Source organism: Camelus bactrianus, chromosome 21 (genome assembly GCF_048773025.1).
Source record: "Camelus bactrianus isolate YW-2024 breed Bactrian camel chromosome 21, ASM4877302v1, whole genome shotgun sequence".
In the NCBI taxonomy this organism is placed as follows: Eukaryota; Metazoa; Chordata; class Mammalia; order Artiodactyla; family Camelidae; genus Camelus; species Camelus bactrianus.
This window is the reverse complement of record NC_133559.1, coordinates 19,829,833-19,845,068: the sequence shown is the minus strand read 5'-3', so window position 1 is coordinate 19,845,068 and position 15,236 is coordinate 19,829,833. Positions and strand designations below refer to the sequence as shown.

The following is a 15,236-nucleotide window of genomic DNA, read 5'->3' as shown; positions in this document are numbered from 1 at the left end:
AGTCTGGTGGCTCCTTCTCTTATACCTCAGTTGTATCCAAGAAAGCAAAGGTTTAATTTAACTTCAGATACAGTGGAATTTGTTCAAGAAAGATGAAACTTTGAAATCAAATACAATTGACTTTATCTGTACAAATACTAAATCACCAAACATCTGCTCTAGGCACTGGGCAACCTGGCTTCAGTGATTTCACTATGTTAATTCAAAGCTTCTATTGATGTAGGTAAACAAAGGGAATTGTATTATGAAAATTATCTTACAGAGAACAGTTTCTAACATGGCCTTTCCAAACAGTTTCCATTGGCATGCACGTATAAAAAAAACTCTCTGAAACTCTCCTATACTGACGTGAAGGAGATATGTACCATGGGAACGGCACTTTTAAGTGGGGAAGTCAGAAAACCCTGCATATACATGTAACAGACAAATGCACTGACAATGATATACTACAGTAATGTGACCGAAGTGGCGTTCATCTAAAGGAGTCTGAATAAACAACAAACAATCTAAGCAGAATCAAATTAAAAATAATAAAATAAAGTTAGAGTTGACATTAACAAATTGGATCCAACCCAGCCAGCATTATTGGGTGACCAATAACAATTATTTTATGATCTGAAGGCAAAGATGGAACTAAAATTAATACTGATTTAGAAGACAGGGAAATATTTATTGGACAATCAACTCCCACTAGGGATCAAGATAAAAAGGAGGTAGGTACAACTGTCCTCACACTGGCTTCACTGCTGGCAGAAAGCAGTTACTTCTAGAAAAGTCAAAAGATTCCTCTCATCCTGCTTATTCTGGTCCTTGTTTTCTCTGTTTAGAAAACTTGAAGAAAAAAAAAAAAGAAGAAGAAGAAGAGCTTTAAGTTCCTTGAGTTCTTCAGTGAGATTCTTAGTAATAACTTCATGAAGCCCTGCCCTGAAAATGCAAAGTGAACTCTAGGCATTGGCTGTAATAGTTGATACACACACTGGGCCAGGCAGCATCTGAGGCCACCCCTAAATATTTCCAGTGCGGCCCAAATTCTTTAAAGGAAAAAAAAAAAAAAACTACTTAAAAATTTACGAGTTCCCCAGCAAAACAAACAAGTATTTCAAAAGTAATCAGAATCCATTCTAGCCAATGAAATCCAAGACCAGTTCCTTCTCGAAGAAACTAAGGTGACATGGAAATGAAGTAGAGTGCACTGGAGGGAAACGTTATGTTGCAGAAAGCTGGGAGTAAACTGCTTGTTCCTACACAAAACTGAACAAATATTACAAAAGTGTATGTGCAGTTTTTAAGCACAGTGATCGCTTCACCTGTAGAGAAATCAATCCCCTTACGATGTTGCATTTGCAAAATTACAAAGGCATTTCCTATCTAATTTTCACTTGTCAGCCTTCAACTGCTGCTGTAAAGCTGTGGCAGGCACAATTTTTTGGGAAAAAAAAAATGACTGAAATGTGCACACACTAAAACTAACGTCTAAGATTACAAAAAAAATTGGACGTGCTCTAGCTTTTAAAAGAGAAAAGGATTGATTTTGATCTCATATAGAGATCTGGTTTAGTTTAAAAGTATATATAGATACAGATAGATATATATAAAATATTCACAATTTACATAAATATTTATAAAGTATATATGTACATACACATATATGTATTCACATATGCTTACACATTTATACACACACATGCATTTTAATACATACATGCAAAACAAAACAGATAAACTCAAAGGAGAGGAAAGTCATTATTGGATTTTTAAAGAGATTCTCCAAAAGGTCATCTTTTATTTTGGTGGGGGGAAGTAATTAGGTTTATTTATTTATTTTTAGAGGAGGCACTGAGAATTGAACCCAGGACCTCGTGCATGCCAAGCATGCACTCTACTGCTTGAGCTATACCCTCCTCCCCGAAAGGTTATCTTAAAGAACATCTCCCACTACAGTTTGGTTTTTTGTCTTTTTTTTTTTTTTTTAATAAATACTGTTGTCTTTCTTTCAGAATCAAGTATTTTCTTCTATTTTTACTTGTTTTACACACAGGTGACCTCTTTACCCAATGAGATTATAAACACTTTGAGGAAAGTGACACTGTCTTCCCGAACGGTCCTGCTGTCGCTTGCGCTTTGGAGTCACAGGACCTGGCTTTGAATGGAAGGCCAGTTACTGAATCAAGGTGGGGGCCTGGTTGCACCCTCATAGCATCACCTAACCTGTGTGAGGCCCTCCTCCACCAGGTCCTGATCCAAGCTTTTTTCACACATGAGCCCATTTAGTTCTCAGAGAAGCCCTATTTCACAGATGAGGAAACTAGAGCTCAGAATACTGTAGTTAAACAATTGTCGAGGTCATCGAATAATAAATTGTGAAGCCAGGATTCAAACCCACGCCCTCTAGCGGCAGAACCCTCACACTGCACTGCCTCCTGGAGTGTCCACTTTATCTGCATCCTGGGAGAAATCCTACTTTTAAGGGTTGTTGGATTCAGTTGTACCACATGTGAAAAACTCCAGCATGGAGGCCTGGTGTAAAATAAGTGCTCAAAAATAAGTATTAAAAAGAAACAGAATAAACCTTTAAAAACGGAGAACAGTACACTTTTCTTTTTCTACAGCTTTTGTTCTATAGTCCTGAGTGTCAGTGAAGTTACATAACCAGATTCTGTATGGCAAATGGAAGGAATTTTTGGTTTATTAATATGCAGATGCGTGCTTATAAAGATATGCGATCAATACTCGTTTGCAACATGTAAATAAACATTCAACACGGGATAATTTATACACCAAGTGCTTTTGTTTGTCTATAAAAGGAAAACAAATTCCCATGGTGGCACAAATAGAAGTATTTTAATATGGTCTCATATGTCCCTTAAATAAATTCTCTGGGGAATGGACAGACTTGGGAAGACAGTTAAGGTATATATAATGTTCCCGACTAAACAGATTTATGTTGGATTGAACCCTTTTAGCAATTCATATAATATGTGTTTCCCTTCTGAATATAGCAAAGGATTATAAGTCCTAAAATAAAGATACATTGCCATGTACTTTGTAAGAATGCCTATCATCATTGAAAGAAGTGGAGCTTCTACAATGATCTACTGCGTAATTGCAGGTAGAGTGGATAAAGCAGAAAGCTTCCCTTCACTCACATATTTCCTAATGGCCAATATGTTTCCCTTGCACCCTCAGCCACAGAAAGGATACTTTTTCTATCCCTGCAAAAATGTGATTTCTGAGTCTTTATGTGACACGCATACACAAATATTCTTTCTTTTTTCCTTTTTGATAACATGCATGCTCACTTCTGAATTGTATGAAGGAAATGAACCACCGGTGATGCCAAAAGACATCAGGAGTCGACATTCTAAAATTGTCAGTGACCCGAGGACACCATATTTCTCTTGTCCAAGTGAGCCAATACTCATTGTAAAGACTGACTGCAACGTGGAATTCAGCGAGAGCTCATAGCACATAGCATTCAGATGATGCACGTCAGCTTCTGGGGGTTGAAGCAGGCAGCCGACTGCATTCCCAGTACGCTCTCACTTAAAACCTGCCTGGAGAGGCCAGCACCAATTTTCCAATCCCTTTATCTTGCTTTCCCCTAAAGATTTCAAGACAGTGCTTCAAATTTTACTGGAGTCATAAATCATATATTTACCTTCATGCGACTGGTTTTCAATAGAGCCAGAGTTTGTAAGGTTTGTCTGGCCGGATGTATTATGTTACTGAAATATAGAAATGGCTGCCGTGTACGCCAGTGGTTAGTAAAACTCAAAGATGTAACATTATCTTTCTCAATTGATTTGAGGAAAGAATGTTCATAAAAGATATACTGCTTTTGGTTAGGGGCTGATTTCTAAATAAACAGACTCAGCTATGGAAATTCTGGAGACAGGCAAAACAAAACACGCGTTAGTAAATGTACGTTTTAAAATCAACTCTCTCACAATCTCTGCCTTTTGCAAGCTTTTTGGAGATTGTAAAGTCAGTTGCATTAAGTTTATGATTTATAGCTGTTCTAATTTAACTTCTTTTTCAGTTGTTGAAGGAAAATCTGGTAACTCTTCTGGACTATTTCTCCTCTATTTTTACAGCCTCTGATGCTGCATCTCTGGCTAAGAAGGCACTTCGCTGCAGTGATCTGAAGGCAGCCATTTGTTGGAGAAACAGGGACAGAGAGAAAAGGGGAAAGCTTTGCTGCAGCAAATCTCCCAGTCCTTTCAGGCTGTGACAAAATAGGAAATGCTGGTAATCAGAAGACAGCATTGCCTCCAATTAAAAAAAAAAAAAGTGCTAATCCATATAACATAAAGCCGAACTAAGTGGGGCCATCTTCCCTAATTTGCAATGAACTGGGGTCAGCCAGATTTTTATCTCAAATACAAACTGGGAAGGAGAAAACAACAAGAAAGGAAATACTACATCTTGGTTAGATCCTGCTTTTCACACAAGATTGTATGACCGATAGCTACACAGGATGCTTTCAGAAGATTAAAAGGCCAAAAATAAGCAAGGAAATATGGCTGGTCCAATGTTCACATTTATTTCTGAAAGAACAGTGCAATCTGATACATAACTGCAGTATATTTATATGTATGTGCATATATATGTTAAAACTGCACTATGTTTTCCATTTAAGATTTTTAAAAAAGACAGTTTTAATTCTTGAATTATTGTCATGATAAAAGTTTGATCAGAAACCACATGCATACTATGCAGCTTTTACTCATTCTTTTGATAGTTTACTGAATGGCCTCCTTTAGGCTAGTTAAAACAAAGTATAAAGATACCATTGCTGCCTTCAATTAACATACTCTGTTTGTGGGAAAAAAATCTGAATATGTGAAATAATAATAACATTTCAGTACAAAACTAAAAGAAGGCAGCAGGTAACAGACAGATTATTAACAGGAAATATAAGCGCCATACAAATTCAGTAGGGGGAACTATGTATCTAGGTGGGCTGACAACATGTTTTTTTGAGTTAGAAAAAAGTTAAGTTCTGCCACTTACTGTAATGCCACAAAGTAATATGTTTAACCTCTCTGAACCTCAATTTCATCATCAATAAAATGGGAATGATGGTAATATCCACCCCACAAGGCTACTATAAGGAACGGATACATTGTACGTGAAAGGGTTTTATAATCTATAAAGAAGCTATAAAAATGACCACTGAGAAGGTGGTAAAAGGAATCACTCCAAACTTTTACCATTAATTTGAAAGAGCAGAGAGGGTTAGAAGGTTGGAGGGAAAGATAATTAACTTTTTTTTTCACATACTTTCTATTATTTGAACTTTTATAATGTCCTGCACTAATCCTGTAACAAATAAAATTAAAGCTATAGAAATACTATCTGAAGTGTGCATACCTGGATGTCACAAAATACTCTAACTGCAAACACTAGTGATGGTGTTTCTTTATAAGTACATAGAAACAAGCCTTGGTTCTGGTTCCAATTTGAGAATTTCTAAAGTTTTATAAATTTGCCAAGATCGGGAATGGTAATCAACTGAAATAGTCTTCCCTCTCCATGACATTTTTAAAAAGAGCAAATTTTGTAGTCACCTCAAAACATCCATTGATCCCAACAATCCCTTTGTTCAATACCTTTTGAAATAACCAAAGTAAATAACATTAGTTCTCAAAGGCAAGTCTCTGTCATGTCTAACTTTGCTTTTTAGAGCCTATCACATTTTAGATATTTAACTGATAACTTTCCAGACATAGGACGTCCTCAGGCTATTTCCAAGAGAATGCCAAGGGCTTTCCATAAAGCCATGGCAGACTTTTTAGATTGAACTTAATCACAGATCTGCATTCCTAACATTAGAAGTGTGAGCTCTTTGAAGGCAGGAATCTTATCTTTTTCATCTTACTGCCAGTCTCTGGCATTGTGACTAGCACATGAGTAGGCAAGAATAAATGTTTATTGAACCATTTGGAAGAAAGAAAATTCTAAAACACTTTACTTAATTAGAAGCCCAATGAGATGGGCATATATGCTAAGGGGAACACAACCTTTATAGTTGTTTCTGTAGAAAATCACTTAAAATGCTTCAAAAGCAGTACAGATAAGTATAAAATTGAGTTCCTTGAAAAAAATGTCACAAAAACCCCTTTTTGAGAAAGAGATCTCTCCCATATTTGACAAAAAGTATAGATGTGTGAACTAAGATGAAATCATGGAGCAGTCTGATCAGAACCACCATTCATCTGCCTCACACAGAACTCCCAAGGCATGTTTCATCGATGTAAATAGAAGATGGCAGAAGAATGGCTTTCACTCTGTGGCAGAAACAGGCCCACGCCTGGAATGCTGGGTTCCTGGCTGACTATTGTCCCACTGGCTCTTGGTGCGTCTATGATGATTTGTGAATAAACATATAGACACTCAACAAGAACGGAATTGGTAGTCACATGTCATAAGACAATTAGATGGTATGTAGCCACACTTGCATATTTCCAGGATTATGTAATCATATGAAGCAGTGACAGGGAAAGAAGGAGCTGAGGCACACCGAGCTTGCCCAACCACTGTGGAATAGGCCCTGAAGACACAATTATGGGAGCAGAAGCTCAGTGATACAAAGTAATCCCTCCGAATTTCCACTGATGATTTAAATCCCTCTGGGAATGATGTACCTTACTGCTAATCTCTTTGTTCCATCCTAAACTGCTAGACAATTCTTTTTTTTTTTTAATCTTATTCAATCTTCCTCCCAAGGTGAGCAGGGCTTGCAATAACTTTTGAACCCTTTAACGGTACAGTAATTCAAGAGAAGACATTTAATGAAAAGTGAATGCTTTTAGACAGTTCTCACTTGAAGGCTTCTGAAATATTCAACCCAACGTTTTCAAAAAAGATTTTTCTGCTTCTCAAAGTACTGCAGAAGGCCAGTAGAAATGAATTGCTTTGGCTGTAAGTCTTCAAAGAAAGCTAAGTTCCTTAGTTTGGCTACTCAAATCAAATTTGGAAGCTACCTAGGAATTTTCTCACATGTTGATCTCTGGAAGGGCAATTAATCAAGCTCTTGTTGGAGGCAACTCGAACTTTAATCACAACACTATGGAGGGAAAGTCAGAGAGCTGCACGCTCAGAATATTCAGCGGTATATGTAATTGAAAACAGCAACAAGAGAAGAAAAGTGGATGCCAGTGGGCTGCTATGTTATAAACTTTGGTCAGGCAGTACTTGGCAAATTTCAACAGATTTAGTTAAACCAGTGATAAAACGAAGCAGTAGAATACCGTTAAAACAAAACAAAAGTATTAACACAGAATCAGGAATTACCAGTGAAAAACAGTGCTGTACCTAGCTTGGATCTACCAGAGGCAATCTGTTAGGCGACCGGCGTCATTATTTCATAGTGGAGGCTTGAAATCAAAACTTTTAAGTTTCTTTAGGTCAAGCTATAGCACAGCGTTCGGAGAGGCAGCCAGAATCTCCGAGGGAAACGGGGAAGGCCACATGTGGAACTAATTACTCATGGAGAGGCCATGACAAAGAGCATTTCTCCAGACTTTTCATGGGGGCTTCACTTTCAGGAAGTTGCTATAATTACTGTTCAAGTCTAGAGCAGCCTGCAAGCCGCTGACAGATCCAACAGACAGGAGGAGGAGGAGGAGGGAGAAAGAGAGAGGGAGAAAGAGAGAGGGAGAAAGAGAGAGAGAGAGAGAGAGAGAGAGAGAGAGAGAGAGAGAGAGAGAGAGAAAATGAACTTATCTGCCCTTTCTGACGAGTGAAATACCAGAAAATAAAGTACCACAGGAAAGCTCAAAACGGTTTCCAAATGAGCCCTGGCTTCCAGTGTTCAACTTTCTGTTTACTTTTGTTTTTTTTAATCTATCCTCTATCTTCAAATTACTTTTCTAGCCTGGCTCGGACAGCAAATTTGTACTTCTCCACGAACGCACTTTCAGTCGGCCACAGCAGAACTGTACATCTCGACTTTTTTTTTTTTTTTTTTTTTTTTTTACAGCTTTTCCATACTGGGGCCCACTTCCTGCCCAGTTGAGGAAAAAAATCTGGCCTGAAGATGAAATGACTGCTTAACATTACACTAAAACATCTGGTACCATTTTATGCACAGACCCATGTCTGAGAGCAGGCGATTCTAGCGGTCTCTCCAGCGGCACAGCGCATACCCAAACCTCCCCAGGGTGACATCATCCCATATATGGACTCTCCAGCCCAGCCCTCCCCCTTTTCCTGGTCCTAAATTCATTGCCAGTTCCCCAGTCTGCAGCAAATGTGCCACGTCAAGACTGGAAATCACAGCCCTTGAGTCTCAGTCGGGGCAGCAGAATTCAGGGGGGGAAGCCGAATGCAACCCCTGGTGCAGGAAGGGAGGCTTTTCCCAAAGACCGGGAGAGGATTTTAAGTACATAGATGGAAGCTTCTGGAGATCCTGCTCCGTCGCCCCAGTGTTCAGACTACCTGTTCAGGACAATGCCGTTGTACAGTAGTCTGCACATTGGTTAGACTGGGCAAGGGACAACAACGCCACGGACGGCCGGGGACACCAGTCGCTGTTTCCAAGGAGAAGAAGTTTGTTCGCTCCTTTTTCGAATCTCATACCCAGTGTTTTTCTTCACAGGTTTTGCACACTAGGGACCAAGAAGCCCTCGGGGACACTGCCGAGAAAGGACTGCTCAAGGGAAGACCTGTGGGTAAGGCCTTCTTGACTGCTCACCTGGGCTGGGACCAGGAGAGCCGCGGTGGGGAGCCGGTGGTTTGTGTTCACATGCGAGAGAAACTGAGGCAGCCGTGGGACCGAGTGCTCTGCATTTAATTTTACAAGAGCAACAGTGTGTGGTACATAGCGACTGACTAGATGGTACTGGATTTCCAAAGAGTTATAAGTATTTCCTGAAGTTAAAAGGTTTTCCCACTTTGAAATGAAGTATGAAAAGACTCCCACACGAGAATAATTTAATGAGGACAGTTTTGAATTGTTGAAATTAATAATCCAGAGACCTAAAAACTTACTTGAATGAGGACTATAGTATAACATTTCACATCCCAGGATTGAATTAATTTTGCCCCAAAGTAAAGAATACTTCCTATTTTTAACATGTTATATGAATACGGCTTTTCTTATAATTTACTTATGCAATATAAATATCGGGAATAATAGTAGCTAACAATAAAAGAAGAGGCTGCCAAGTTTTTGCCTACCAGACAATGCAGATGGGACCGGTCCAGAAAAGAGCACAAACCTAGAACTTACAGAGTCAGCAACCAATTAAATCAGGGAATAGAAATCTCTATCTTCAGATATCCCAATATACATCTCTGTATTACTTTTCTTTTTTTTTTAAATCTAAGAATAGTTGATAACTGCTGGTCAGCTGAGCCCCCACGCCTATGTTTTACAATGCTTCTATTTCTCTGAGCTCTTAAGATGATAAGGTACTTTGTCTACAAACCCACTGATAAAAAAGGAATTTGTAAACGAAAGCAAAGTTTTCTTTGGTCAGTTTCCAGCTGTCCTGGGGGTGAAGGATGGTGGGAGAGGGGGAGGAAGGTAGGAGGGAGGAAACCCTCAAGCTGAATGAAATCCCAATAGAGAGAATAGAGAAAGTCTGGGTTGCAATATGATCCATGCTGAACTTAAGAGGTGGGTCCCTTAAAGAAAGTTCTGGAAAAATGCTACTGCCTCAACCTTCATTTATATCTACCCCCAAACAATTCTATGTAATGAAAACATCTGTTCTTTAGGCTTTTGTGAAAAGTGAATGTAATCTCTTTTGTCCTCCTTTAAATTCTTCACAGTTACAGTGGTTCCTAAACAAAGTCTTTTCTAAATCATACTTTTTGCAGCAATTCAAAAATTGTTCCAAGTTCTCTTTGGCAAAACATTTTATTACCAAAGGTTCCCCAAGTTATCTTTTGTCACAACAACTTATTTTAAAAATCACCCCTCTGTGATCATTCCAAAACTGGTACAAAGAACATACATTTTTTTCTCTTATTTACAGCTTTAGTTAAAATATAAAGAGCAAGGATTTGTTTTTGCTATTTTCTCCACTTAGATGATACAATAATGTCATCCTTTATTTTTTCTATTATATCTCGAAGGCTTCCATATTAATTATTTTTAACAGAACAAGTGAGATTTTTAAAAAAATCTGTTTCCTATGTTTCTTTTACATAGAAAAACTGAAACAAAATCTATTAGATGTATTTTATAGGAGCTTATTTTTTCAAAAAATATATTTTTAGTAATTGATACAGTCACTAAAGAAGATAGCTATAAGGTATTTTGGCAATATTAAGGTTTCTCAAATTTGGGGGGGTTTGGGGTTTTTTTTTTCACTCCATAGAAATGACTGGATTTCCTATCTTGCTTTCATTTCATGTATATTTAATTTAAATATCTTTCTTCATATTAAATGGCCTTTTTGTTTCAAAGAAACTACCACTGGTTCCTCACCGATTTTCTCCATCAAGATGACTTTTAGTCTGGAGACAGAGGGGACCGGAGGGTGTCCTTGGCGTAAGTACAGGAGTAGGAACGTACGAATTAATTTGCAAAGGGGTAACTGAGGAGCCCCTGCACGTGCTTCGCGGAGCTCTGCTGACAATCCATTTTTGATGCAAACTTTTAACAAATGGGAAGGAATAGTACTTATTTTTAAACTAAATTAAAAATCAAAAGTAAAAGCTTACTTGATAAACCTCTGCTGACTGAAGGGAGGATGACAGTTTATACGCTGGTACATACACCGACATGTACACACACATATCGTAAAATAATCTTATCTATTTCCAGGGTAATTAAAATAATGTTTAATTTTATTTTGATATTACTTTATAAGGAGATATACAAATATTTTAGGGATCATGGGATCTATTCCAGAGGAAACTAACCAACAGTGAACATCTTCAACTAAAACTACCCCTGGATATGATGGTAAGTGAAGTATTAAAACTGAATATTGTACATCTTCAGAAAGAGAAGCTTGTTTGAAAGGCCTGTCCAAACTGGACTTCATAGAAACTTAGTAGTTGTTTTTCATTTTAGTGGATGTGATTGATAAATTAGACTAGGTACTGAGTTAAAAGGAGAATGCTTTCCGTTATCAAAGAGAAAGAAATTCAGAGCCTTCCCTTCAACACCATCATTTCTTAATTGGAAAAGGACCAATATAAAACAATATATTTACATTTTAAACCCAACTCCGCCTTTTTAAGCCATAGATCTCAAAACCAAAGAAAGTTTATTTACAAGAGGGAAAAATTTCACACTGATCACTTTCTTGCAATTAGTCAATAGGTTTAATATCCTTCCTGCCTGGCATTTGAGCTTTTGGCCCAGATAATGTGTTTATATTTTTCAAAAACGAAAATATACCATCTGCCCTCGCCTCTTGCCCTACAGACCACCCAAGTTTTTCACTCTATGGGAAAGAGTTTAGGCACAAAACTCCTAATGAAGAAATCCCCCTCCCCCCTCCTTTTTTCCCCCAGTTGAAGTCTTAAAGCTGCTATAGGAAATAAAAGGAAAATACAACTTGGTAATGCAACAAGTTCCCTCATCCAGCATACATCTTGACTAAAGAAAAGCAAATCTACAAGAGATTTGCTCTTAAAAAAAAAAAAAACATTTTCCTCTTCTCTAAAAAGACTATCCCACCATCTCAATAATGTCTAAATAATAACTAAGAGACCATCACTCATAACTTTCAGCTTAAAATAACTAGAAGGTCAGGCTTTAACCTAAGAGAAGACAGGAAATTCCTGAGTAAAGACTCTACTTTCTTACTTGGTTTCTCCTACCTTATAAACCTTGGTGTGCTACAAATTATGTAGATAGAAATATTTACCTATTTTTTGAAAGTCTCTTATTAAGAATTTTTATCAGTTTTAATATATAGAGATAATGAAGTAAATTAAGGAAAATAATTAAATCTTAATTTTGAATTTCCTGACTTATTGTGACAGCCAGTTTCCTGGAGTTGCTTTGGTTTAATTTTATTGTAGAAGATGATTCACTTTGTTGCATTTCTTTCTTAAGATTATAAATAAAATATAAAAAAGAAATAAGGTATAATGACTGTATTAAAAATTACATAGTATGATAATAATGTAAATAGCTCTCATATTTTAGCTAGTATTTTAAGTGATAATTAATATTCTCTGTATAATTTGGAAGGTAAGAAAAAGCCCTAAATGTTTTTTCCACCTTCTATCTTTTTAAAAAGCTTACGGGCAGGTTCAGCGTAACTATGAAGTGTTCATATGCCACATACTCATTATAATTACGTTTAAAAAGTCTATTAGAAACATAAATTGTTCTGAATCTTATGAGTAGAATAAAATCATTTTTCAGCAAGATTTTTCCCTCTGAAAAACAGTTATGGCTTTTGAGGCTCAAATAAATTGGAGTATCTTGTTTTAATAGAACTGTTTCATATTAAAGGACAACATGAACTCACAAATATTTCTTTCTATTTTTTCAGGTTGCACACATCATTCCTTTATGCAGAGTTAACTGGATCAAATTATTTATGGGAGAGAGAGGGGAAAGCTATACAGAATTACAGTAATTTTAAATTTCCACCAAAATACTCTTTGTAAGTGAATCACTCCATAAATATTTTCTGTTGCACTGAATGCAGCGACAATAACAAAATAGTTTCTTAAGGTATCTGTCTTTGCATAATCTGGCCTTGTAATTACTTAAATATTAGCCAAGTCTACTGATGTTTTTGATTCTGTCAAGAAAAAAACAGTCCTCTACTCAGAAGTGATGACTAGAAACAGAATCAGACACTTTTTTTTTGAAATTAAATAAATGGAAAATTGCTCTTATCAACTCTGTTAAAATTGTATCATAACTAATTACTTCATAGAAGTTCAGATGTGTAAAAAACTCACTTTTTTCAGTCTCTAAAAACTTTTTTGCTCTCCATAAACTTACTATTTGCTATTTTCTCAGACTTTTACAATTAAAGGGAAATAAACTATGTTTTCCTTACACTTCCTTGAAAAAAACCCTTAAGTACACACTCCTTGGAACATAAAGGTTTTGTTTTGTTTTTTAAGAAATTCCACTTTTTGGAATTTCAACTATCCAAATTTTTTTTTTAAGAGAAGGGGAATTTGTTAAATACCTCTATGGATATGAATTGATCATTTATATTAAAATAATCAGTAGAATTATTCTCGACTCACCAGAATTAAATTTTCTAACTGTATCTTTAACACTATTAACTCTTCCTTATATGAATTCTTATATGAACTCTAAGGAAATTTTCCAAAGGGTCTGGTTTTACATTTTGTATATGAAATGAAGTTTCCTTTTCTGTGTTTAAGGTACTATTTTGTAACTGTATTGCACTGACAACATCCAAAACACATTATGAGCATCACTGTGGGTAACAACTTTTTAGTTTATACCTCTTTTGATTCATGGCACAACCTTATAGTTAATTAAGAGAGGGAGAACTTAAGCTCACAACTGCTTTTTATTTGGTTTTCACATCCATACTAAAAAATACTTTGCATTAAGAGGAATATGAGAAATGTCAATAAGTTCCTACTGTTTAATAAAATATTGAAAAAATGCATCTAATTGTAAAATCCCACTATCAAAGCATCAGATACCAAAGTCGGCTGGTTGAGTTGTCAAATACATTAGGCTCATTAATTATTTGGAAAATGGCTGCCCTTTCCATGTAAATGACAAGTTTCTTTTTCATGGGCAAGGTTATGGTACTTATCTCCTATAAGAGACATGTATAAACATAGTCTTTATCTTTAACTTCAGTTTTAAAATATGCAGAGCTTTTGTGAAGAGGAAAAACATCTGGTTCAATTACTCTGAACTCTGACTGCATGTGGGCCAGGAGTAATATGAATTGGATTTAAGAATAAACCTTGTGTTTAGTCTTTTTTGTTGTTGTTTTTTCCTTAAAATTTCAATGTGAGTTTTCTGTTATGTCAATCATCCATGTTAGCACATTTGAAACAAATGTATAAGTGTACTTTCTGAATAAAGTCAAAAGTCTAACTTGTTTTTAGCTCCATAACGTTTTAATGTTTAATTCTATTGTGTGTTTTTTCTCCCTTTCCCCTGACCCTCCAAAACCACCAAATCTGGAAAACAGAATGATTGTATCTGCCCATGAGCAAAGGAAACCCGAAGGAACCAAGGGCCTGGCTGGACGGAGTTGTCATGTGTCTGCCTGTCTACACTTGCTGTGCAGAACATCCGCTCACCTGTACAGCAGGCACAGACAGGCAGTCACATGACAACCCAGCCTGAATGACAACCAGCCATTGAAAGAAAGCCCTCACACCATAGCATCTACACCAAGAGCTACAACCAAAATGAGGGGCGCGGGGGCCTGGGGTTTTAATCTGTCGGTTTCTTAATTCGTATGTATTATTATTATTATTATTATTATTATTATTATTATTATTATTATTATTATTATTATATTATTATTATTATTATTATATTATTATTATTTTCTTTTGATTCAAATATTGAAACCCACCAAAAGTAAAGTGAGTGGTGCTTATGAAATATAATAAAACCCATTTCTGAAACGGTTCCTGTGCTTTCTATAGTTCTCTTTTCCTAATTGTTGTCAGTAAATTACTACCCTTGTACACATTCACTGTACACAGCTTCGCAGCACCCTGTAATGCATAGAACAAGATGACATCAGCCTGATGCCTGACAAAGAATAAGTGATTCTGATAATTCTACTCCAAAAACTAAGTTCAGTTTTCTGTAGCATGATTTTTTTAAGAGAGAGGGATAAAAGAAAAACAGCAAAGGGATAATATTCCAGGGAATCGTGTATTTTGAGTTAACAAACTCTGACTGTTTGGGTCTGGGTAAAACATAGTAAGGAGTATTCATTTCCAACACACTTTTCAACTGTATTAAAATAGCTGTTTCTCTTCTTTTGATATATAGAAAGCTGAAACTGAAGCTTTGGTATTTCAAAGTGTCATGATGTACATGAATTTATTACTGCCATTGTTTAATTAAGAAGGAACTACAGTTCTAAGGTGGAATTTACGAGGCCAATACACATGCTCCCAACTCACTGTAAACTTTCAAACTCTTGAGATGTTCTGGCAGTTCAATTATTTTCAAAAAGAGTAAAGAAAGGGATTAATGCATACGCAGTGTATATTTTGCCATATCTTTTGAGGAAATGTCAAAACTTCAAGTCATACACTGTGAACTGGAGTGAAATCATCAGGAT

At 36.4% G+C, this 15,236-nt stretch overlaps 1 protein-coding gene and 1 long non-coding RNA gene across 7 annotated transcripts in view; one reads left to right on the top strand and one right to left on the bottom strand.

Moving 5' to 3' along the window:
- Positions 1–15,236, bottom strand: part of DNM3 (dynamin 3) — a 459,598-nt gene that overhangs the window by 226,592 nt on the left and 217,770 nt on the right. The window lies entirely within an intron of this gene.
- Positions 5,060–14,569, top strand: LOC105070334 (uncharacterized). Of its 2 annotated transcripts, XR_012501380.1 has the most exons (3): positions 5,106–10,921; positions 12,471–12,584; positions 14,121–14,569. It is a non-coding gene; the product is annotated as an uncharacterized LOC105070334 (long non-coding RNA). The 2 variants fall into 2 exon arrangements; XR_006725466.2 differs by lacking the exon at positions 14,121–14,569 and having other exon boundaries at positions 5,060–10,921; positions 12,471–14,023.